This window comes from Bos grunniens, chromosome 9 (genome assembly GCF_055505025.1).
Source record: "Bos grunniens cultivar Pamir isolate PY7600 chromosome 9, Bosgru_T2T1.0, whole genome shotgun sequence".
Classification (NCBI taxonomy): Eukaryota; Metazoa; Chordata; class Mammalia; order Artiodactyla; family Bovidae; genus Bos; species Bos grunniens.
In genome coordinates, this window is record NC_141173.1 from 86,485,339 (window position 1) to 86,510,140 (window position 24,802).

The 24,802-nt window shown below is 40.6% G+C and overlaps 1 protein-coding gene across 5 annotated transcripts in view; it reads left to right on the plus strand.

Annotated features, from left to right (window-relative positions):
* The window catches only part of SASH1 (SAM and SH3 domain containing 1), a 586,122-nt gene that overhangs the window by 370,778 nt on the left and 190,542 nt on the right, over window positions 1-24,802 (plus strand). The window lies entirely within an intron of this gene.

Genomic DNA, 24,802 nt, shown 5'->3' on the forward strand with positions numbered 1-24,802 from the left:
ACAGAGAATTCCTGAGGGATTGGAAATTCAATGTGGGATAACAAGACATGCAGCAGCCAACCACAGTGTTCTATCTTTTCCTCTCATTTCCTAATCTCCAAATCTCTCTCTATTTTCCCCTCTGTCTCCAGTGTCTGATCTGTGTGTGTATATGTGCACATATGCACGTATGCATGTGTGTGTGTGTACATGCACTACATCTTATACAAAATATAATTATGGCATTTTACACAGTTTTTAAAAATAGTAAAAAAGCAAAATTGCATGATAATGACTAACAATATGGCATGTCTGAGAACTTACTCTGTAATAGGCCCTAGGCAAAAAGCATTTATGTCATATAAGTGTTTACCAAAAGCTTGAGAGATTTGAAAGATAGTTTCTGCTTTCTGGCTCCATAGTTACTCATATCTAGAAAATGGGACTTCTCTGGTGGTCCAGCGGTGAAGACTGTGTTTCCACTGCAGGGAGCATGGGTTCCCCCTGGTTGTAGACCTAAGATCCTACATGCTGTAAGATACAGCTAAAATTTTTTTCTTAAATAAATAGGAAATGCAATTGTTCCTTTTCAGCCTGTGAGAGTCTCTTCCTCTGTGTGGTCCCATAAGACATGATGTGGTGTTTGTCATTATATTGTATGTGGAAAGAGAGAAGTGGAATATTGAATAAGAATTATAAAGGAAAATGGCGTAAAAATGCACAATCTTAGGTGGACTGTGCAAGAGTCTCTTGCCTCCTGAGTGGCAAAGAACAGGCAATGGTTTACTGGCCTTGCCCTCTGTGAGTTACAGAAAGGCCTTTGCTTATAAGTCCATGGAGCTGAAGGTCATGCAGAGGGCCCGCCCACACTAGCTTATTTACTCTAGGATCAGGTGCCAGATCTCAGTTAATCTCAGTTCTACTAGCGTTGCACATTTCCCGCCTCCACCCACATCCGCCCACTAGTTCTGGCCCCAAATTGCTCCTGAACTTGCCCTGCCTGTTGGCCAGAACGGACTGGCAAAGGATCATTCCTCAGGACAGCCAGAGCTTGTATATCAGGCTGGAGTGATGTCAGAAGAAATGCAGTCATCTGCACACCATTGGTAGACTGGAATCCATGTTAACAGGAAGGAAAGACTAGTTCCTCCATCCTTGTATTAAATGGCTTAGGGTATGGAGGTCAACACACCTGCTGGGTGGGTCAGAGCTCTGAACACACAAGCATCATATATGAGGATGCTGTTTCTTCCTTTGGCAAAGGAGAACAAGGACTGGACAGTTTTGAATGATTGTTAGTCCACCCTCCATTTAAAGAGTCAGTCCAGGACTTCCCCGACAGTCTAGTGGTTAACACTCTGTCTTTCCAATGCAGGGAGCATGGGTTCAACCCCTGGTGGAAGAACTAAGATCCTACATGCCTTGGGGAATGGCCAAAAATAATAATAATAATAATAATTAATAAATAAAGAATCAGTCCAGGGGTAATTAGTGAGAACATGCTGTGCTCAAGGAGTGCTTCCATGGTGGCTCAGTGGTAGAGAATCCACCTGCAATGCAGGAGGCTTGGATTCAATCCCTGGATCAGGAAGATCCCCTGGAGAAGGAATTGCAGCCCACTCCAGGATTCTTGTCTGGGAAATCCCATGGACAGAGGAGCCTGGTAGGTCACAAGGAATCAGACGTGACTTAGTGACTGAGCATGCAAGCACGTTATGTTCAAGGCCTTCTGCTATGGGGGGTGGGGGGATGTAGACAATTCTGTCAAAGAGTGTACGATCCAGCATCGAGAAAACACCCTGGTTGTCTAGTGAAGCACTAGGACTCTGTACTTTCACTGCCAAGGTCAGTTTGATCCTTAATCAGGGAACTAAGATCCTACAGTCCACCCTCAACAAAGGGAAAAAATGTGTGTGTGTGTCTATATATATAGACATAGAACACGAATTTACATGGTAAAAGCTTGACCTCTGGACTCAGAGAAACTAGAACTCAGAGTTCTGCTCTGTTTTTCTAATAAGTGGTACTGTAACACTTAGAAATCCGTAAGTGACAAAACATAAAAACAAAAAACCTACAGACATATGTATTATGTAAAGTTTAACTTGAAATAGATCATAGACCAAAATGTAAAATTCTAAACCTAGAAATGTATTATGTAAAGTTTAACTTGAAATAGATCATAGATCAAAATGTAAAATTCTAAACCTAGAAACCAATGAAAACATTGGAGAAATTTTTTGTGACTTTTCTTAGAACAACAAAATAAGACTCATAAAAGAAAAAATGAATAAGTTGGAATTAATCAAATGTAAACATTCTTTTTGAAAAACAGCATGTAAAAAAGCAACCATAGACTGAGAAAATATTTGCGAAGCACATTTTGGATGAAGGACTTTTATCTGATGCTGAAGCTCTAATACTTTGGCCAGCTGATACAAAGAGCCAACTCACTGGAAAAGACCCTGATGCAGGGAAAGACTGAAGGCAGAAGAGGGTGACAGAGGATGAGATGGTTGGATGGCATCACCAATTCAATGGACATAAACTTGGGCAAACTCTGGGAGATGGTGAGGGACAGGGGGGCCTGGCATGCTGCAGTCCATGGGGTCGAGAAGAGTTGGACATGACTTGGCAACTAAACAACAACACATCCAGAATATATATTCAGATGTCTTAAAATTCAGTAATAGGAAGACAGCTCAATGTTTTAAATGAGTAAGATATTGAACAGAGCACATGAAAAGGTATTTAACATAACTACTCATTAGAGAATTGCAGATGAAAACCACAATGAAATGCCTCTAGACACCTATTAGAATGACTTTGAAAAATAAACCAAGAAAAAATAATTAGCAATACCAAGTGCTGGCAAGTCTGTGGAGCAAAGAAAACTCTCACACATTACTTATCAGATTACAAGATGGTACAGCCACTACTGAAAATCATTTTGGTACTTTCTTATACAATTAAAAACACACTTACCTCTATGGCACAGCAAGGTCACCCCTGGGTATTCACCCAAGTGAAATGAAAATCTATGTTCACACAACCCCTGTCCATGAATGTGGAAGTGGTTTTGTTCATAATCAACAAAAACTGGGAAATAACCAAGCATGCTTCACCTGGTTAACCAGTGAACTGTGGTATATCCATACAATAGAACACCACTGGGCAATAAAAAGGAACAACCTGCTGATACTCACAGTAACATGATGAATCGCAAACGCTTTACAAAATTCAAATGCTAAATGAAAGAAGTAGCCTCAACGGGCTACAGGCTATGATTCCACTTACGTGACAATCTGAAAAAGGTCAAACTGTAAAGGACAAAGATCAGATCAGTGTTTCCCAGACCCCAGGAGCGTGGGAAGGGGTTGATGACGGCAGGGCATGAGGGAATTCTTCCGGAGTGGTGTGTTGCTGCTGTGCTGTGCTCAGTCCTGCCTGACTCTTAGCAACCCCATGGCCTGTAGTCTGCTAGATTCCCCTGTCCATGGGATTCTCCAGGCAAGAATACTGGGACAGGTTGCCGTGCCCTCCTCCAGGGGATCTTCCAACCCAGGGATTGAACCCATGTCTCTTGCATCTCCTGCATTGTCAGAGGGATTCTGTTACCACTGCATCATATGGGAAGCCTCTTGGGGGTGATGTAACTGTTCCCTATTTTGATTGTGATGGTGGTTACAGGACTGTAACAGAGCACTGTGCAGTAAAGTGTGAAAAGTGTGCAGTAAAGTATGAAATTTACCGTTTATAAATTATACCTCCATAAACCTGACTGGGGGAGAAGGCAATGGCACCCCACTCCAGTACTCTTGCCTGGAAAATCCCATGGACGGAGGAGCCTGGTAGGCTGCAGTCCATGGGATCGCTAAGAGTCGGACACGACTGAGTGACTTCACTTTCACTTTTCACTTTCTTGCATTGGACAAGGAAATGGCAACCCACTCCAGTATTCTTGCCTGGAGAATCCCAGGGACGGGGGAGCCTTGTGGGCTGCCGTCTATGGGGTCACACAGAGTCAGACACGACTGAAGTGACTTAGCAGCAGCAGCAAACCTGATTGGGAAGAAAAAGAAGTAATATTAAAGGCAGTACTCACTTGTCAAAAACTAGAAAGGTGATATTAAAATAAAATAGAAGTCCACCGTGACATTAAGCTGAGTAAGTGATTTTGGGCAAGTTTCTTATCCCTTATAAATATCTATTTCTTCATCTTTAAAATGATGATACATAGAAATACATAGAAAATATATTCTAAGAATTAACTGACTCATAAGATAAAATTTTCTAGTTTATTCACCATTTATTCTGTACCAGGCTTTGGATGTGACTTATCTAAGTCAGTTCTGAAAACCTCAGGAGATAAAGGGTGTCTCTGGTAGCTCAGCTGGTAAAGAATCCACCTACAATGCAGGAGACCCTGGTTGTATCCCTGGGTCAGGAAATTCCCCTAGAGAAGGGATAGGCTACCCAATCCAGTATTCCTGGGCTTCCCTGGTGGCTCAGGCAGTAAAGAATCCACACTTTCAGGAGATATATTGTATTATTAACATGCTGAGAACAGTGCCTGTCATATAGGGAGTATTCCACAGGGTTGATTCTGTTTTACTTTGTTTTACTCTGCACTGAGAAGCTTTTCTTTTCAGGCACTGTGCTAGGCACTAAGAGTAACAAAAAAGAAAAAGAAAAAAAAAAAATCAAAACATGGAGCCCCTGCCCTCAGGGAGCTCACAGTGAAGAAACAATGAAGCAATTTAAGAACTAAAATGCTGTGTGTTGTTTACTGAAATTGCTGTGGGGATAATTTCATAATGTATTTTTAAGATCTCTGTGTTGTACACCTGAAACCAACATAATATTATATACATCAATTATACTTCAATTTTTTTAAAAAAGGCAATCTTTAAAAAGTAGTAAAATAAAATGAAATGCAGTATGTTAGGTGCTGTGAGAGTGGGATTTGCAGGGCATTTCTCGGATCATAGAAGAGAATAAGGAGGCTCTTGCGGGGGAGATGGTGGTACTGCCCAAAAAAAAAAGAAAAAATCTCCCTGAAGGAGGTGGCATTTGATGATGTCTTGAAGGACACTTTAGTGCCAGTAGACAGAAATCCAGTGAAATGTGGAGTGACTGAGGAATGCAACACTTTATTTTTGTTGTTGTTTCGTTTTCTGCTTTTTGGCTATACCGCAGCATGCTGCATCTTAGTCCCCCCATCAGGGATCAAACTCATGCCTCCTGCAGAGGAGGCATGATATCTTAGACACCAGACCACCAAGGAAGTCCTAAGAGACACACTTTAAATGATAACCAGAACTCTTCCTCCCCACTCCCCACCAAAAAAAAAGAAAAAGGTCATGGGAATTAGTGGCAGATAAAGGAGATACCATTTTAGCCAAACCCCAAAGCTGCACTTAGATATTACAGGGAAATTCCATGAGCAGAAGCTGGATAGAAGCTCACGTAAGCTGACATGACCCTGTGATTCTGATACACTCTTCTACTGTCTGAATATTTGGAAAAGAACTTCAGTATTCTCTATCGCCATCTTAGTGTCTTAGATTCACTCTGACTGAGAAAATCCATCTTTAACTCCCAGTTTAAAACCCCTTGGCTGCAATTTTTCTTCATGCTTCTTTGTGAAGGCATGTGGAGGATGGTTCAAGAATAACTTAGCCTGTTCATTGTTTACCTCCTGTTTGAGGTATGGTCCATGTTTCACAATGTCCTGTGATTCTCCAGGCTTGGTATTTAAATACAACTAACATTCTTTGGGGTGTAAAATTCCACTGTGAAACTATTCAAAAGATTTCTGGCAAAGAAGAGGAGCAGAGAGTGGAAGTCAAGGGAGAACACTGAATGAAGCGGCTCTTTGTGTATATAAATATACAAACCTGTGTCGAGACTCTTTATCCTTCTACTGTCCCCACAGCCCCTCAACAGGTGGCACCAGCTCAGCGACATTTGTGGAGCAGATGGGATGTCATTTTAACGTTGCTTTTAATTGACAAGGGCCTCGGTGACTGTGTGCGTGTGGCTACATGCCCGGCATAGGATGGGCAGTGGAATTAGAAATCGTTACCTGCTCCTTCTGGCCAAGAACCTGGAGCTGTAATTGTGTCAACTGGCTAGAACACATTGTGTTAACTCGTCATCAAAGGCCTTATTTTGCTGATTTTATTTCCCTTAACTTGCCAATCCTTCCCTCCCCCTTGCATAGCTCTGAATTTTGGGCAACTTGAACAAGGAAAGCTTGTTCGTCTGAAAATTACCTTTAGCACAAGCTCTGTGTTTTCCTGTCCAACTTTTCATAAGCAGTTCAGGTTGCATTAAATTTGTACCAGAAATGAGCTTGTGCGTCTCAGAAGTGGTCCAAAGAGGAAGTGAAAAGGGCTGGGAAGTAGCTCAAGCGGTCCTCGGTGCTTACAAGGTATTCTAATCAGAGGGTAAATAACACTGATTTGGAAGTTCTGTCCCCAAGCAGCCATAATGTTTACAATTCTCATTTCATAAGCCATATGGTGAGTAGAGGCAGCCCCACTGCCTGCAGTGAACACATACGATGTCAAGACCACAGCCACATATACTTCATTGGCATCCATGAGGACCTCGCCCACTAATGAGAATACTTTTGTTTAGGCAAAACAAAGCAGAAAGCACTTACTGGATCAGTTTAGGAATGGTCCTTTAAATTGCATGGGTTTCCTTCATTCATCTTCTTAGAAGAAAACAAATTCCAATTATTAATCATATCCTATTAGATCAGCCTGGAAAACAATTTATATGGTAATGAGGAATTTACAGAGCCGGCTGAGTGTATTATTTTGTGCCCGAATCTAGGGGTTATTTCTCAGACATCTGTGGTCATTTCCCTCTAATCAATGGCATACGTTTTCCTGTTAGACCCTCGAACCACTTTTGGAAATCGATGCCATCTATTTTCCTTCTCTCTTCTCCACCCAACATCATTTTGTTGTTTTCTTTTAGTCACTAAATCATATCTAACTCTTTTGTGACCCCGTGGACTGTAGCCTGCCAGACTCCTATGTCAATAGGATTTCCCTGGCAAGAATACTGGAGTGGGTAGCCATTTCCCTTTCCAGGGGATCTTCCTGAACCATGGATCAAACCAACATCTCCTGCATTGGCGGGTATATATATATATATTTTTTTTTTTACCACTGAGCCACCAGGGAAGCCTATTGTGTCCTTAGCTCAAGAGGAGGGAAATGAAGATCAAAATTAGAACTTGATCTCTTCTGAGCCCCAAGTCTACTAGTGGACGAGCATATAGATGGTTTTCTAAAAGCACCTAATGATCTGCAAATATTCAAGGGATTCTGTGGGCTACTATTTATCATTAGTATTGAACAGAATTGAAATGCAGTTTTAATAACCACTGTTCTCATTTATTCAGTGCTTCCTTTAAGCCAAGCAGATATTGTATTGACTGCTTTTCCACATAATAATAATAAAAGTAGATAATATATTTTATTGGTCATTACTACGTGCCACCCATAGCATCACATTCTTTGCAATGTATCTCATTTGTTCTTCTCATCAACACTATATCATAGACTCTTTCATTAACTTGATTTTATAACTGAAGAAGGTGAGGCTTAGAGAATACTTCTTAAAGATTGAGCTTGAGTAGTCAAAGTCTTTGCGCTCAACCACCATCTTAGATCCTTTGATGAATCCTTAAATGGACAGATTAGATTTGTTTGTTTCTGATGTAAGTTACCCCAGTGATTAATCGGTGTTATATAAACTCAAAATATTTTAAGTTTAAAGGATTTTCTTACCTTGGTTGTAAGAGCTTTCTTAACCTCTCAAAAATCTCAGAATAAGAATAAGAATAGCCGGCCACACCCCTGAACATCTCTGCCTTCGAGAATCCTTGTTCTGTGGTCCCCAGACTCTTCCCCACTCATAGCTCAGAAAATAGTCATCCCTCTGTTCCCTGACTTCCTGGCATATCGGTGTTTTCAAACTAGAGTCAAAACAGAGTCTGAACATTACTGCTGCCTAGTTTGATTTAAAACTTTCATTATTTTTCCAAGGGATTTACTTAAAATATACTACTACTAGAGTCAGATCCCTGTGTTTACTATTTAATGTCAAGTTTTACTCTTATTTTACATTTTACCAGTTGGAAGCAGCTTCCAAGGTCTTCCCTTTTCGATGGGACAGACTGAGTGGAAAGCAACCAGCATCCCCAGCAGAGGTGATGGGAGGGAGCAGACTGGTCTCTTTATTTTTAATTCAGTGACTATGAAGGGAGCCGCTCTGTAGCTGTTTTCAGTCTAGACAGGATATGATGATAATAGCACAAATAAAAGTCCATGTATTCCAGCCAGGGACAAATTAAGTGGGTGCAGGGCATAGATATGTCATGCTGTTAGTGACATGGAACAGCACACAACCCACTTAGAGGCATGGTGCCCAGATTAATTGGCTTGCCCAGGATGCATCTATGATGAGAAGAAAGCTCTCGGAAAATGCTGGTCCATGTGTATCTGAACTCTCAGTTTTTCTCCTCATAGGCACTGAAAGTTAGACATTTTATTTTATAGACCAGGAAAGTGAGTGGCATTTAACACCATGGTTTTATGAAATGTTTTGCTGGTTTTCCCTCATGAGTTACAGGTATTTCCGGGAGAAACCAGGCACTATATGTAGAGATGATGCAAGGAATATTTATTATTGTTTTACTGAGATCGCCAAGCTCTGGCACATCAGGGTTTCTAGAATGATGGGAAGAGGGGTGTATCTTGAGTCTATGTAGTGTGAATGATCAACATGAGGCTTTTTATGTCACACAAACTACTGAGGTAGAACCCCTGAGATTGCTATGCTTAAAAATACTATCATTTGTGCCTTGAGGAGTGTAACGGTGATCAGATATGGCACCTGGCTGCCCGTGCTTCCCTCTGAATCAGCTGGAAGGGAAGGAATCAGGAGAAATAGCAAGGGCACAGAACAACTTCAAAAACAGTGTTTCTCTGTGGAAAAGCTCAAGATGAATAGTAAAGAAGGTAGACTCTGTATCCAAGAAAAATCAAGGGTGAAATTGCTTGTGTTGCTGATCAAAGGTTAAATACGTCTTTTGGAATCAGATGAACCATTCCAGTGGGTTCCATGGAACCTGGGCACGCACGAGCCAGTGATAAAATTCAGTCCAATAAAGAGCTCTTGTTAATCTTCGACACCATGTTTACAATCAAACCTGCAAAACCAGGAAAGTTAAACACTATGGATGGATCAAAAGAGGTGGTTCCTGAATATTTGTTATTATTAAGGAGATTTGAGGAAATATCAAGAAAACCTTTTAAAATGTGACTCCCAGCAGCTCCTGCTTGCTTTTTTTTTTTTTTTGGATGCTGGGTCACTTCAGGTTCCATTCCTTAAAAATTTGCCATAGTGCATTCCTGTTGCTCTTTGGAAAAGCTACAACATGTAAAGTTTTTGTAGCACGTTCCATCGTCCAATAGCGAGGCATTCAAGAATGATCGGAAGTAATTGAAGGAGACAAGGTTTTTGAAAAGAACTCTTTGTCTCTCAGCTTCAGGAACTCAGTCTTTCCAGTTCTGGAAGTTATTTACATGGAGAATCTCGAAGTCTAGGATTTTTGAGTGAGTGCTGAGAATTCCTAACCACCAGAGACTGTGTGGTTTAAAGCACCAGTATCTGGTGCTTCAGTCTCTCCACTCATTCACTGAGATATGCATTCATTCATTCACTGAGGTATGCATTCATTCATTCATTCAAGTCTGGCTGGCATTGAACTTGGTTCCATGAAGGCTTGAATCTGGAGGTGAAAATGCAGCAGGCTTGTTTTGGAAGGTGATGAAGAGATAGCATTACAGAATGTGTTATCTATAGGACCGAATCTATACACAATAAACGCTTAATAAATGAGTAACCTCCATTAACTTTAACTCTGATCATCATTAAAAAACAATAACAGAGAAAATTTTTCAGTGATAATTTAATTCAATATCCTGACATCCTAATACATTGCCAGTTTTCATTTCACTTGGTTTATTTATTTGCTCAAAAGATATTTACTGAGCTTCTACTAGAATGCAAACACTGACATATTGGTAGAGTCTCATCTCATGTTTGTACATCTGCACTCCTCATTTCCCAGAGTTAAATTTTTCATACAGAGGATATTTTTTCATGCCGTTACATGTTCTTTATACTGACATTTTTTTATGCTGATATTTTAATCAACAAATATTACTCCTTCAACATCATTATTTATTTGACCATTCTTCTCTTGTGCAATGTGAAGCTTCTTTTCTAAATTTTAAATGCTATTTTAAAAATGCAGCAATAAGCTGAGCACAGAGCTCCTCATTCCTTTCTGACAATTTTCCAGGATAAATTCCCAGGAATCTAAATACTGGATCAGAAGATTGAATGTTTTTATGGGATTTTGATGCATCCTGCCAAATTTCTGAATCTTGTAGCCATTTGCATTTATAATTTTGTTTATATCAGTCACATTCCATTGCCACCTACATGAAGATACTGCTTGATTTCTAGATGCAGAATTGAGGCACACTCTGCTCTCATCAAGAATGCATGCATCAACCATTTCTTATAAGGAGTGTCTTCCAGACAGCTTGACCCACCCATTATATAAATTCCTTCTGCTAAGCAAAAAAGCAATTTTCCTCCTCCCCAGACTTTTAGCTTGTCTTTACTTCCTTATTCCCTAAGACAATCCCTATACCAAAACATTCACTCATAGTCATATAGAACGTTAAAAATGGAAAAGACCTCAAGTATCTTTTTTCACCCCTTCATTTTAGAGTTAAGGACTCAAGAACTAGGGAGATGGTGAATCACTTCAGATTACAGAGTTGGTGGGGAGATTTAGGACGAGACCCTCTGTGTGAAGCTGATTGGTACTGCTGCTAGGAACTGTCAAGGGGGTGGTCCATATACTAATATTGGAAAGAAGAAGAAAGGATCATTATGCCTTTGAGCATGTATGACCTGCACATGAGTGAAGTGTTCCAAATGTCACTAGCTCCCTGTCATGCCCATGGCTTTTCATATATGTGCTCTGTTACTGCAGGTAGTGGCACTGCCAATTAAGCCCAGGGATCTCAGTGGTCCATGGTGCACTTGGCAAGTGAAATGGAGGTTGTTGCTGTTGTTATTTCATCGTTAAGTTTTGTGTGACTCTTGCCACCCATGGACTGTAGTCTGCCAGGCTCCTCTGTCAATGGAATTTTCCAGGGAAGAATATTGGAGTAGGTGGCCATTTCCTCCTCCAAGGGATCTTCCCAACCCAGGGATGGAACCTGCATCTCTTGCATTGGCAGGTGGATTCTTTACACTGAGTCACCAGTGAAGCCCAAAATGAAGATTACCATCCGCGAAAGGAAATCAGGAAGCATTAAAATACAAAGGATGTCCTCTCCCAGAGCCTTAAGACTCACCTTAGTTGACAGCAGACAAGGTGCAGTGTGACTGACCACCTTGTTCTCTGAGCTTTGGATCTATCTAGTCATTTCCTTACTGCTGCTGCTGCTAAGTCGCTTCAGTTGTGTCCGACTCTGTGCGACCCCATAAACGGCAGCCCACCAGGCTCCCCTGTCCCTGGGATTCTCCAGGCAAGAACACTCACTAGCACTTTTTGAAACAGATAGCTTCAAGTTCCTCTGACACATAATGTTATTGTATGTCTTTGTGATTTTTGTTCCTGTTGTTCTCTGAAACCAGCTTAGCCTCCATCTGACTGGTTAATTTCAACCTTTCCTTGAAGACTATTTTAACTCAGATGAAACCACTTATCGGAAGGCTCCCATGATGCCTCTAGGCTGCCATGACCCTCCAGTGTCTCAGTTTATAAATGGCCTATGGATTCTATTGTCTGACTACGTTGAGAATATTTATGTGTCCATTTGTTTCAGTAGACTAAGTTCATCAAGGTCTGAATCTGACTTTTCATACTTCCCAACGCTTAATATAGAATTTGTTGTTTAGTCGCTGTCATGTCTGACTCTTTCGGACCCTGTGGACTGTAGCCCGCCAGACTCCTCTGTCCCTGGGATTTTCCAGGTAAGAATATTGGAGTGGGTTGCCATTTCCTTCTCCAGGGGATCTTTCTGACCCCAGGATCTAACCTGCATCTCTTGCTTGGCAGGCAGATTCTTTACCACTGAGCCACCTGTGAAGCCCTTAGTACAGGATAGACACTCTGTAAACACTTATTGACCTGAAATATCTGAAATGTATGAATGAGGATTTGTGAAAATCCTAAAATTCATTGAAGATGATCTGGATCTAGCATTGGTAAAATGTGACTGGAATGCGATTCTTTCTTAGAATGTTTACATCTGATCAACTATATTGTATTCAGTTCAATTCAGTTCAGTCACTCAGTTCGTGTCCGACTCTTTGCAACTGACCCCATGAATCGAAGCACACCAGGCCTCCCTGTCCATCACCAACTCCCGGAGTTCACCCAAACTCATGTCCATCAAGTCGGTGATACCATCCAGCCATCTCATCATCTATCATCCCCTTCTCCTCCTGCCCCCAATCCCTCCCAGCATCAGAGTCTTTTCCAATGAGTCAACTCTTCGCGTGAGGTGGCCAAAGTGTTGGAGTTTGAGCTTCAGCCTCAGTCCTTCCAATGAACACCCAGGACTGATCTGCTTTAGAATGGACTGGTTGGATCTCCTTGCAGTCCAAGGGACTCTCAAGAGTCTTCTCAAAAAAAAAAAAAAAAAAGAGTCTTCTCCAACACCACAGTTCAAAAGCATCAGTTCTTCGGTGCTCAGCTTTCTTCACAGTCCAACTCTCACATCCATACATGACCACTGGAAAAACCATAGCCTTGACTAGACGGATCTTTGTTGGCAAAGTAATGTCTCTGCTTTTGAATATGCTATCTAGGTTGGTCATAACTTTCCTTCCAAGGAGTAAGCGTCTTTTAATTTCATGGCTGCAATCACCATCTGCAGTGATTTTGGAGCCCCAAAAGATAAAGTCTGACACTGTTTCCACTGTTTCCCCATCTATTTCCCATGAAGTGATGGGACCAGATGCCATGATCTTTGTTTTCTGAATGTTGTGCTTTAAGCCAACTTTTGCACTCTCCTCTTTCACTTTTATCAAGAGGCTTTTGAATTCCTCTTCACTTTCTGCCATAAGGGTGGTGTTATCTGCATATCTGAGGTGACTGATATTTCTCCGGGCAATCTTGATTCCAGCTTGTGCTTCTTCCAGCCCAGCGTTTCTCATGATGTACTCTGCATAGAAGTTAAATAAGCAGGGTGACAATATACAGCCTTGACGTACTCCTTTTCCTATTTGGAACCAGTCTGTTGTCCCATGTCCAGTTCTAACTGTTGCTTCCTGACCTGCATATTGTATATTGTATTACTGAGTAGGAAACATGTGTTAACAGGAAAGAGGTAGTCTGTTCAGCACTGTATGAGAGAAACCTGCCAACAATAATTTCTCAAAAATGTCAATTATTATTGTCATCACCATCATCTCCTCTGGGAGCTTATACTAGTACTATCTTCTCTTAAGGGCTTCCTTTGTGGCTCAGCTGGTAAAGAATCTGCCTGCATGTGGGAGACCTGAGTTCAATCCCTGGATTGGAAAGATCCCCTGGAAAAGGGAAAGGCTACCCACTCCAGTATTCTGGCCTGGAGAATTCCATGGACTGTATAGTCCATTGGGTTGAAAAGGGTCAGACACGACTGAGCGACTTTCACTTCACTTCACTTCACTTTACCTTCTCTTAAATTTCCAGTCTCCTCTCCTTTACTATTCCTTTTCTGCTTGCCTTAAAAATTTGCTCAAATCTTTCACATGCTTAAAAACATTTCTTCAAACCTTGTGATCCCTTCTATCATCTTTCTTCACCCATTTTTCTCCCATCATTTCCTCACTCCTCTGCAATCTTGTTTTTGCTCCTTCCACTATGATGAAATTGCACTGGCTCAGTAGAGTTACCAGTGACCCCCAGAATGAATGCTCAGTTGATATGCTCGCAGTTGACTTTTCCATAATGTTAGACATTGCTAATGTTAGGCATTGATCCCACCCTCCTTCCTATAATCCTCAGCTCCCTTGACATCATGCCATCATGATTCTCTACCCCTGGGACTACTCTCACTCAGACATTATGTCATGACCCCATCTTGTTCTCTCTCTCTTTTTTAAAATTTTATTAATTTACTTATTTGGCTGCACCAGCTCTTAGTTGCATTACATGGGATCTAGTTCCCTGACCAGACTGACCCTGGGTCCCCTGCATTGGGAGCATCCAGTCTTAGTCACTGACTACCAGGGAGGTCCCCATGTTGTTCTCTTGAATGCTGGTATTCCCCAAGTTCTGCCTTTCTTGGTTTTACAGTCTCGTTTACACCAGTGGATTTCATTCTTTGCTACTCATCATAACGACCCATACCCTTTCAGAAAATAAGGATACCTGAGAAAAAGGAACACTTGTGAACTGTAGATGAGAATATAAATCGTGCGGTCACTATGGAAAACAGTATGAAGTTTCCTCAAAAAAGTTAAAAATAGGACTACCATATGATCCAGCAGTTCTGCTTCTGGGTATATATTCAAAGGGAATGAAAAAGAATCTCAAAGAAATATCTGCACTCCCATGTTCCTTGAAGTATTATTCACAATAAATAAGATATGGAAATAACCAAATTATCAATAGATGAATGGATAAAGAAGATGTGTTATATATATATATCTCCAATATTATTCAGCCATGAGAAAGAAAGAAATCCTACCATTTGTGACAATATGGATGAACTTCGAGAGCCTTATACTAAGTGGAAGAAGTCAGACAGAGAAAAATGAATACCATATGACACCACTTGTGTGCATGTTTGTGCTAACTCGCTTCAGTCATATCCCACTCTTGTGACTCCATGGACTGTAACTCACCAGGCTCCTCTATCCATGGGATTCTCCAGGCAAGAATACTAGAGTGCCTTACCATGCCCTCCCTCCAGGGAATCTTTCCCACCCAGGGATCAAACCTGTGCCTCCTGTGACTACTGCATTGCAGGCAATTCCTTACCACTGAGCCACCCGGGAAGCCATGATACCACTTACCTGTGGAATCAAAGAGAGGAGAACTCATAGAAGCAGAGAGTAGAACGGTGGTTCCCAGGGGCTAGGAGTGGAGGAACAGGGAAGATATTGACCATTGGGTACAGACTTCCAGTTATAAGTTCTGGGAATCCAATACACAGCATGGTGATTAATGTTTTATAGTACTGTATTACATACACCAGAGAAACCTGTAATATACTACTGTATTATATACTTGAAAGTTGCTAAGAGAGCAGATCTTATAGTTCTCACCACAAAAAAGATGGTAATTATCTGATATGACTGGTCATAAAGGTGTTAGCTGACAGCGCGGTGGTAACCATTTTGCAATATATAAGTGTAACAAATGAACATGTTGTACACCTTAAACTTACACAATAAGTCAATTATATCTCAACAAAGCTGGAGGGAGAAAGCAGGAGTATTTCAGGGAAAATGAACCCACTGAACAAAACAGAGAAACGTAAAATAGGAAATTCAGAATGTGGGGCAAAGTAGTTAAGAGCCTTCCAGAATAACTCTATGTTGGATCACAGCAGAAAATTGAGCTGGAAAGCAGTGTGGGATCAGGCAGGAACATGAGCTAAGCGTCCCCATTGTTAATCCATGTTAGCCTCTTGCTTAAATTAGTAGTATGACTTGAAAAGTTGTGTTTTCTCAATTTGCACCCTCTTCTAGACTCCATATTGTCATGAATTATAAATTAAATGGGACAATTTAACAAATTAATTTCAACAAAATAAGGATTTTACACTCCTGATTAGATGCTCCTGAGAACCAGGGTTATCTTTTTTCAATACCTAATATGATGTCATATGTAACTAGAACTCAATCAGTATTTATCACCTGATGAATAAATGAATGAAGGACCAAAATCACTCTAATTTGAACACATAGAAGAAAGACTAAAAAAAAAAAAAAAAAAGCCTAAAAAAAAAAAAAAAAGAAGAAAGACTAGTCGAAATTATGGAATATTATCAAAGAATACCAAAAGTGTCATAAATTTGGGCGACCTATTTAGAAGAATTACACATGAAATGTTTTATGGCACTTTTGAGTGCCAGCATGTCCAGTTGCTTCAGTCATGTCTGACTCTTTGTGACCCCATAGACTGTAGCCCACTAGGCTTCTCAGTCCATGGGATTCTCCAGGAAAGAACACTGGAGTAGGTTGCCACGCCCTCCTTCAGAGTATCTTCCCAGCCCAGGGACTGAACCCATGTCTCCTGCATTGCAGGTGGATTCTTTACCACTGAGCCACCGGGGAAGCCCTTATGGTACTTTTAATCAGCTTTAAAAGACTGGTTTTTATATGTTGATTAAGTATTCTTTGTTTCTCTCCTTTTTTTATACCGATTTTTTTTTTTTTTTTTTGGTACCGCCAAGCAGCATGTGGGATCATAGTTCCCACCAAGGGAACTATGATGCCAAGGGGCATCATAGATCCCCCACCAAGGATCGAACCCATGCTTCCTGCATTGAAAGCACAGTCCTAACCACTGGGCCACCAGGAAAGTCCCACTTTCTCTTTTTAAATTTTTATCCTGTTAATTTAGTTAGTAAACTTTCCCCCTACTTCCACTCCTCATAGTACAAAAGCAAATCTGGGCCAGCTGGGGATGAGCCATCATGAATCATAATCAGTCTTTCTAAAGTAGATTTATTTATGAAAGTAGGATTGAATGACTGATTTGTCCCTTTGTGATCACTAATCCCTAGCCTCTTAATTTTACCTTTCAGTAGTTATTACAGAAAGAAATAAAATTTTCACATGGGTATTCTACTGTTGTTGTTTTTTTTGTGTGTTTTTTTTTTTTTGTCTTAGTCACTAAAGAGTAACTTTTTTGGGAAAAAATTTTGGGAGGTCCCTGGTACTCTACTGGTTAGGACTTGGCTCTTTAACTGCCATGGCCCTGGGTTCAGTCCTTGGTAAGGGAACTAAGATCTTGCAAGCCTCACAGCATGGCTTTAAAAAAAAAAGGAAAAAAATTGTATTTTTCATCTCTTTTCCTTTCATGTGTGTTCCATTTAGACCAGGAAATTGACATTTCAGCCCAGAAGACTTAGGCCAGATGTTAGTTCACTGGCTGAAACATGGATTTCCTGCCCCAATAGGTGACCTCTGAAAGCAAAATAGGCTTTTTCTTAATGGATAGACTGTCCAAATGACCTCATTTCTAGAACAAGGGGCCTTTGTTGTGTCTCTTTGCAATTGGAATCAACATCATCTGAGTTTTGAGAACATTCATTAGATAAAGAGAAGCTAGAACCTACTTGTTTCATTTGTAAGACATAGGAAAAATTTGTGCCTAGGCAATCCATTTATTTGTTCCTTTAAAAATATTTGTGTTCCTTGAGAGGGAAATGGTGCTAAAATCTAGTGCCTGCTTATCCATATTAATATTTCTCTTAGATTTCAATCCTCATCCCAGCCAGCACTCACCACAGGAACAGAGCGTGTAACGTGCTTCCCAAGACAGGGAATCGTTTCACTAAACTCAACCAAAGCACTATTTAAAGAAACAGCCATGACACCAGTGTCCTGTCACTTAACCTTCTATCTCTATATGTGAGAAGCTCATTGAGACATTCTCATGGCGCCACCTCTTCTGATGAGCTCTTCATCAAGTTCATTTATTTTTATCTTCAATTGTATAAGGCAGCTCAGAAAAAAAAGCTGAGATAACTGGGCCTTTGTGTATGCGTGTGCGCGCATGCGTGTGTGCCTCTGAGTGTGTCACAGGAAATGCAGTTTGAAAGAAAGTACCCAGAAGAGGAAAATGGCTTTGAATGACTGAGGAGAGACTGAAAAAACTTGCTATACATGGAAAGGAAGGGAGTTAGACTGTGTGAGAAGGAAGCTATGCTTCTGAGATTCTAAAATGATAGAATTTTACAGCTAAAGGGAAAGTTAAGACATTTTCTCTCTCTCTCTCTTTGTCCCTTCCTTCTTTCCTTTCTTTCTTTAGAAACAAGAATACGTGTTTCACTTTAAAACAGCCAACATATAACATTTTAGAAGTATAAAAACCTCGCTCCTTGTAATCCAAAGTACTGGCTCCTCCATGGAAGAACAGAATAAAGCCGATCTGTATACAGTTACCATCAGGCTGGGCAATGCATCTAAGACTCATGGTTCTTCCTCAAGTAATTTATATAGTAGATATGTGACTCTTTAAAAAAAAAAAGGAGTAGTAAAAAACGATAATCACACTTTCCTTTGTTTTAATGAGTCAGTGCATACTTTTTCCAGAATGTTATACTCGGCTCAACACCTCCCTCCTTTGTTAATAGTCATATGCAAATGTCATTAATTATAAATTAATATTTATTGTTATTCAACCAGAGTATTCTGGATAATACATCAATTCTGGATAAGATTTATAATAGTTTTCTGTGGTTTCTGGGATTGATTTTGTGAGTGAGAATCTTTTGTTCTATGTATATAACATAGCACTTCAAAGAAGCAAGGCCATAGTCTTAATTGGAGCCTTTGAAAGTAATGGGGAATGAAAAAATATTTTTCATGACCACGTTTAAGCAATAGAGACAGCCAAGTAGGCTTTGGGTAAAGTTTATAAAATACACAAGACTGATGAAGCAATTTGTTTGGTGGATGATACTTCCCAGCTGTGCTTTTTAAGACTTTCCTTGCATAATTTGGAAATATTTAACATAGTCTCTGGTCCCTTATTAACACATTCCTTTTTTTTTTTTTTTCTTACACTCTCCTAAGTTAAAAGATAAATAGCAGGGAGTATGATTCTACAGACCATTCGCTCTCCATGCTTCCTTTTTTTCTGCTTTTCAGTGTCAGGTAGCTCTCAGAGAATCTCACAGCTCTCCACAGGCGATACTGCTCCCGTGTTAATTCAGAAGTTGTTTCATGGTGAGCTGAAGTCTTTGGATTCTTTGCCTTAAACATTGTGAATTCAGTGTTGGAAGGGCTTCACTGGTAGCTCAGATAGTAAAGAATTTGCCTGCAGTGCAGGAGACCCAGGTTGATACCTGGGTCGGGACGATCTCCTGGAGAAGGGAATGGCTACCCATTCCAGTATTCTTGCCTGGAGAATTCCATGGACAGAAGAGCCTGGTGGGCTACAGTCTGTGGGATCACAAAGAGTCAGACACAACTGAGCCACTAACATGCACACACCAGAACCAGCCCACTCAGAGTCTTTTTCTTCTTGTCTATAATATGTATTACTGAATCGTTCAGAATCCTCATGTTTCAGAATTACGAATGGGTTTACAAATCATCTTGTCTGACCCAACTATGCAAAATGAAATATCGGTCACAGTATCTATCTGGAGGAATAATTCCCAGGCAAAACCTTGGTGTTTACAGAGCATCAACACAGAGGAAAACCTAACTGGCTAGGCTGGTAACCTTGCTTATCAGAGTGGGAGAAGAGATTTCAGAGAAAAGTATTTAGGGCTCTGAATCATCATTTTGTTTATTTACCTTCTCTCCACAGCCTGTTTGGGCTGTCTTCACTTGGTTTTAATTTTTCTTTTTAGTTTGCTCTTAGTTCTTTTCTCCATCTCTCTTACCAAATACTCCAAGATGAAGACTTTTAAACAGGTAATGCTTTAGCAAGGATTTGGCTCACTTTTAAGGTAGTTGTGGAAAAAATGTGTTTGCGATTGTCAAGCGGAAAAATGTTTTCGAATTTCAGTATTTCCTTGAAGTTAGTCCCCCCACCCCCGAGGCATTGTGGAATGCCCAGCGTTGGAGTGCCAGAGAGAGTTGCTGACCGTAGGCAAAAAGTAAATGAGCTTATCTATTTTCATAGATCAATTTCAGAAGGCAGTATGGTAAAAAAATAAATTAGACTATTTATAATCTTTTGGATTTAACATCTGCTTAATCTCTCTCTTTTTTTTTTTTTTCTGTAGAAAATATGTTACCTTTAAAAAGTAACAAGTATTTGGGGACTTCCCTGGCAGTCCAATGGTTAAGACTCCATGCTTCCATTGCAGAGGCCATGGGTTCAATCCAGTCAGGGAACTAAGATCCTGCATGCCTTGTAGCATGGCTGAAAAGTTAAAAAAAAAAAAAAAATGAAATAAAAAATAACAAGGTTTGAATGAAGCTGTGTTCCTAGAACATGTGCTATTCTTATGGATAATACAGTTTATTCCAATAAATACATTTAACATTTTATTGTCTGTCCTTAAATGTCTCTCAGTATCTGATTTGGGGAACTCCATTCACATATCTCATGATGGTTTCTTTTACCAACTAATTTTAAAAGCTATCCACTGGTTTAGTTTTTCAATAGATTATATTTTAAAATTTTACCTTCCCTTGGCAATGTGTTCCTTTCCTTATTCTGACAGTCCCAAGTTCCTAGCGGCTCTCAAATTTGTGTAGATATCACAATCACCTGGGGGGGGCTTGTTAAACTGCTGATCACTGTGTCTGGCTCTGTAGACTTGGGGGCTGGGGCCTGGAAATTTGCATTTCCAACAAATTAGGTTATGCTAATGCTTTTCTTCTTGAGTCCACACTTTGAGAAGCACTGATCCAAATAAAGTAGTCTAAAAGATGGAGCTAGTATGAACTAAGGTGGTAGTAGAGAGAGAGAGAAGTGGATGAACTCGGCATATATTTAGGAAGTAGGGTCCACAGGGCATGTTCATGGTTAGAAGGGAGTGATGGTGAGGTGGGAAGGAATCAGTCATGTCTCTGAGGTTGGTAGCTTGAACCAGTGGATGGATGTAATAGGATGTGAGCAGGGTGGGATGGACGGATTGTAGTGAGAAGTCACAAATTCTATTTAAAGTTTAAATAAACTATTTTAAAAATGTCAATCACAGTGCTTGACATAAAGTTGATTTTCAGTAAATAACATTGGTACTGCTGTTATTGCTATTTTTACTTTCAAAATTGAATAGTCCTTATCACTCCACTCTGCCTCCCAGACCTTTTACTCAGCAGCCACACTCCAGGGCTAGGAATTCTTTTTTGCAAGTACTAGAAAACTTAGCATTTTTATAATGTGATCCAACAGACAGGTATGGACAAGGGCATTTTATAGATATAAACCTCATGGTATGAGTGGGTAGGTGGAGGGCAAAAGGAGGGAAAAGGGAGAGAAAGCTCTAATTCATAGAGTTACTACCTGCACATTCACATACAACCTCATAGCTGCTGTATTAAATAGCTGAATTCTCCCACTTTACAAACGAGATAAATAACTTGCCCAATATCTTATAGAAACCTGAGTGAAATTCAAACTCAACTCTGTCCTGAATCCATTATATTTGTGCTGCTGCCAAACTCTACCTTCACTGCCAGGCATCATGTCCTAGGGCTTCCCTGGTGGCCCAGTGGTTAAGAATCTGCCTGCCATTGCAGGAACATGGGTTTGATCTCTGATCCGAGAAGATCCCACACTCTGCAGGGCAACTAAGGCCAAATGTCGAAACTGTTGAAGCCGATGCACCTAGAGCCTGTGCTCTGCAACAAGAGAAACCACTGCAATGAGAAGCCTAAGCACAGCAACAAGAGAGGAGCCCCCACTTGCCCCAAATAGAGAAAGCCTACACGCAGCAGTGGAGACCCAGCACAGCCAATAAATAAAAATAAATAAAATTTTTAAAAGTTGCTAGTTGAGGATCCAAATCAAAATCATGGAAAAAAAAAAAAAGATGTCCTAAATAGGCTGCAGGCAACACCTTGTAATTTCTGGACTACTGACTGGCTTTTAAATCTGTAATCCTGCCATATAGTCAGAACCACTTTTTCACAAAGCAGTCCAGTATGTGCATTTATATGTGTCTGTGTGTATGTATGGACTTCTGTGCTCCATGCATTGTGCAGCTGTATGACTGAGATTTGGGCTTCCCAAGTGGCTCAGTGGTAAAGAATCTGTCTGACAATGCAGGAGACTCAGCTTTGATCCCTGGCTTGGGAAGTTCACCTGGAGAAGGAAATGGCAATGTTCTTGCCTGGAAAATCCCATGGACAGAGATACCTGGCGAGCTACAGTCCATAGGGATGCAAAAGAGTCAGACACGACTTATCGACTAAACAACGACTGAGGCTAATTTTCCAAGAAATAACACTTATTGGGATAGGTGTATTTCCAGTATTTACTTTCATTCAATGCATTCTAATAGTTCATTGCAATAAACATTTATCAGAACACAGAGAACTGATTTCAGTCCATTTTTGGGTCTCTACTAGATGTCTAAAAAATCTTGTTCTAGGTCCCTTTCTGTCCTTGGAATTCACTTACCAGTGTTGTAACAATTCCAGTGAGTTGGATGAGGGAGAGCCTTGATGGAAAGACAAAAGGATTCCTATGTGTTCAGTTCAGTCACTCAGTTGTGTCCAACTCTTTGCGACCCCATGGACTGCAGCACACCAGGCTTCCCTGTCCACCAACAACTCCCGGAACCTGCTCAAACTCATGTCCATCGAGTCGGTGGATACTTTCCATATCACATCTTTAATGGCGAATCTACACTTGCCCACCTTACAGAGCTTTGTGGGAATCAAATACATTACAGTGTAGATGAAAGAATTTTTAAAAGTACTGAAGTCATCTGATTTTGAGTCTGCTCCATTTGTTTACTTGGAGTGATCATTCAAATTCTCCAGAGCCTATTTCTTCATCTTCAATATGAGGGATTTGATCCAGGTCATCTTAAAGGCCCTTTTCTACCCTCATGGGGGGTATAATTCTATTATAAAAAGCTCTTTGTGAATGGTACCCTAGGGGACTCTGAAATAATATGATCATGATCATGATGTTGCTGATTATTCTTTATATTTTGTTAAAAAGCCCTTGAAGGAATTATTTTGGAAGAATTGGCCGTGGAGAAAAGGCTCAATTTGGGAGAAGTAATAAGAATCATTTTGAGTAGAAGCTTCATGAAGTTGATCCGTGAAAAAGTTCAGCTTCATTTTTCAAATGTCAAAAAAAATTGTGTTCTATAAGAATAAAAATGACTGCTCAGAATTTCATATTTATGTAAAGACAGCAAAATTACAGGTACCAACATTCCTCCTCAAATGTATTATTTATTTCCCTATCCATTTATTAGGGAGCACCAGGAAAAGGACCTCAAATATCTAGGGTAGCTTGATTCTCTGATTGCCAAAATGATGGCTAAGATTTAATTGTATTGAGATATGTTTCTGCTGTTGCTAAATAATACCTATCTTTAGATGATCCTGAAATGTAATATCACCTCTGAGGAGGTAGGTGGCAATTAGTGTGGCCTTGCTTCATCTAGGATGGGGAAATAGAAATGCAGAAAAGTTCATTGCTTTGCCCTCAGGTCCTCTGATGAGTCAGGAAGAAAGACTCATGCTTGGCACTGGAGACTCATGCTCCCACCATCCTTCTTGTTTGGCTTCATGCTCAGTCCCTTGCCATAATGTGTTTATGCAGCCCCAGTAGAAGCAGCACTGTCCTTTGTATTTTCTTGGATTAAGTAGGATGTTGTTGTTGTTTAGTCGGTAAGTCATGTCTGACTCTGTGACCACATGGACTGTAGCCCACCAGGCTCCTCTGTTTATGGAATTTCCCAGGCAAGGATACTGGAGTGGGTAGCCATTTCCTACACCAGGGGATCTTCCCAACCCAGGGATCGAACCCCAGTCTCGGATCCTGCATAGGCAGGTAGATTCTTAACCAGGGAAGCCACCAGGGAAGCCCACTGAGTAAGGTAACACATGGCTCAGATCAGATCAGATAAGTCACTCAGTCGTGTCCGACTCTTTGCGACCCCATGAGTCGCAGCACGCCAGGCTTCCCTGTCCATCACCAACTCCCGGAGTTCACTCAGACTCACGTCCATCGAGTCAGTGATGCCATCCAGCCGTCTCATCCTCTGTCGTCCCCTTCTCCTCCTGCCCCCAATCCCTCCCAGCATCAGAGTCTTTTCCAATGAGTCAACTCTTCGCATGAGGTGCCCAAAGTACTGGAGTTTCAGCTTTAGCATCATTCCTTCCAAAGAAATCCAGGGGCTGATCTCCTTCAGAATGGACTGGTTGGATCTCCTTGCAGTCCAAGGGACTCTCAAGAGTCTTCTCCAATACCACAGTTCAAAAGCATCAATTCTTCGGCGCTCAGCCTTCTTCACAGTCCAACTCTCACATTGAAATTCTTAAATATACATAAAATCAATTCAATGGTTATTTACCTTTTTTCATCATTTACTTATTTTCACGTCTTTATAGAGGTGATGATGATGATGATAATTTTAAAAAGCCCAGCACTGCTTTAATGAATTTATTTGGATTCGCAGAATTGTAGAACACACACCTGGCACCAGCATCAACCCAGGAAAGCAAGAGGCTTGGTCATACTGACTCTGCACCCAGCACTCCATTTCAGCACAATGCCTTCTGACTATCAAGGGAGAGTTTCTCATTCCTTTTCTTTCCTTTCAAAAATATTGTCATTGGGGATTATGCTTATAAATTTAATTACCTTTGGAAAAGTTTTTTTTTTTTTTTCCTCTTCCAATTTTGAACTTTCCTCTAAGGGCTCTTCATTTATTGGATTTTGGTAATTAATGCTCGAGGGAAGGGATTTCAAGGACTTGCTCTTTTGCCTCTTCTTTTATGTGGACCCAGAAGGAAAAAAAAAGCAAAAACACCAGGGAGGTGCCCCAGGGAGGACTCTCTCCGAGGGGCATCTCACTTGGGTTTTTGAAGCACTCCTTTAACAGAGCAGTCC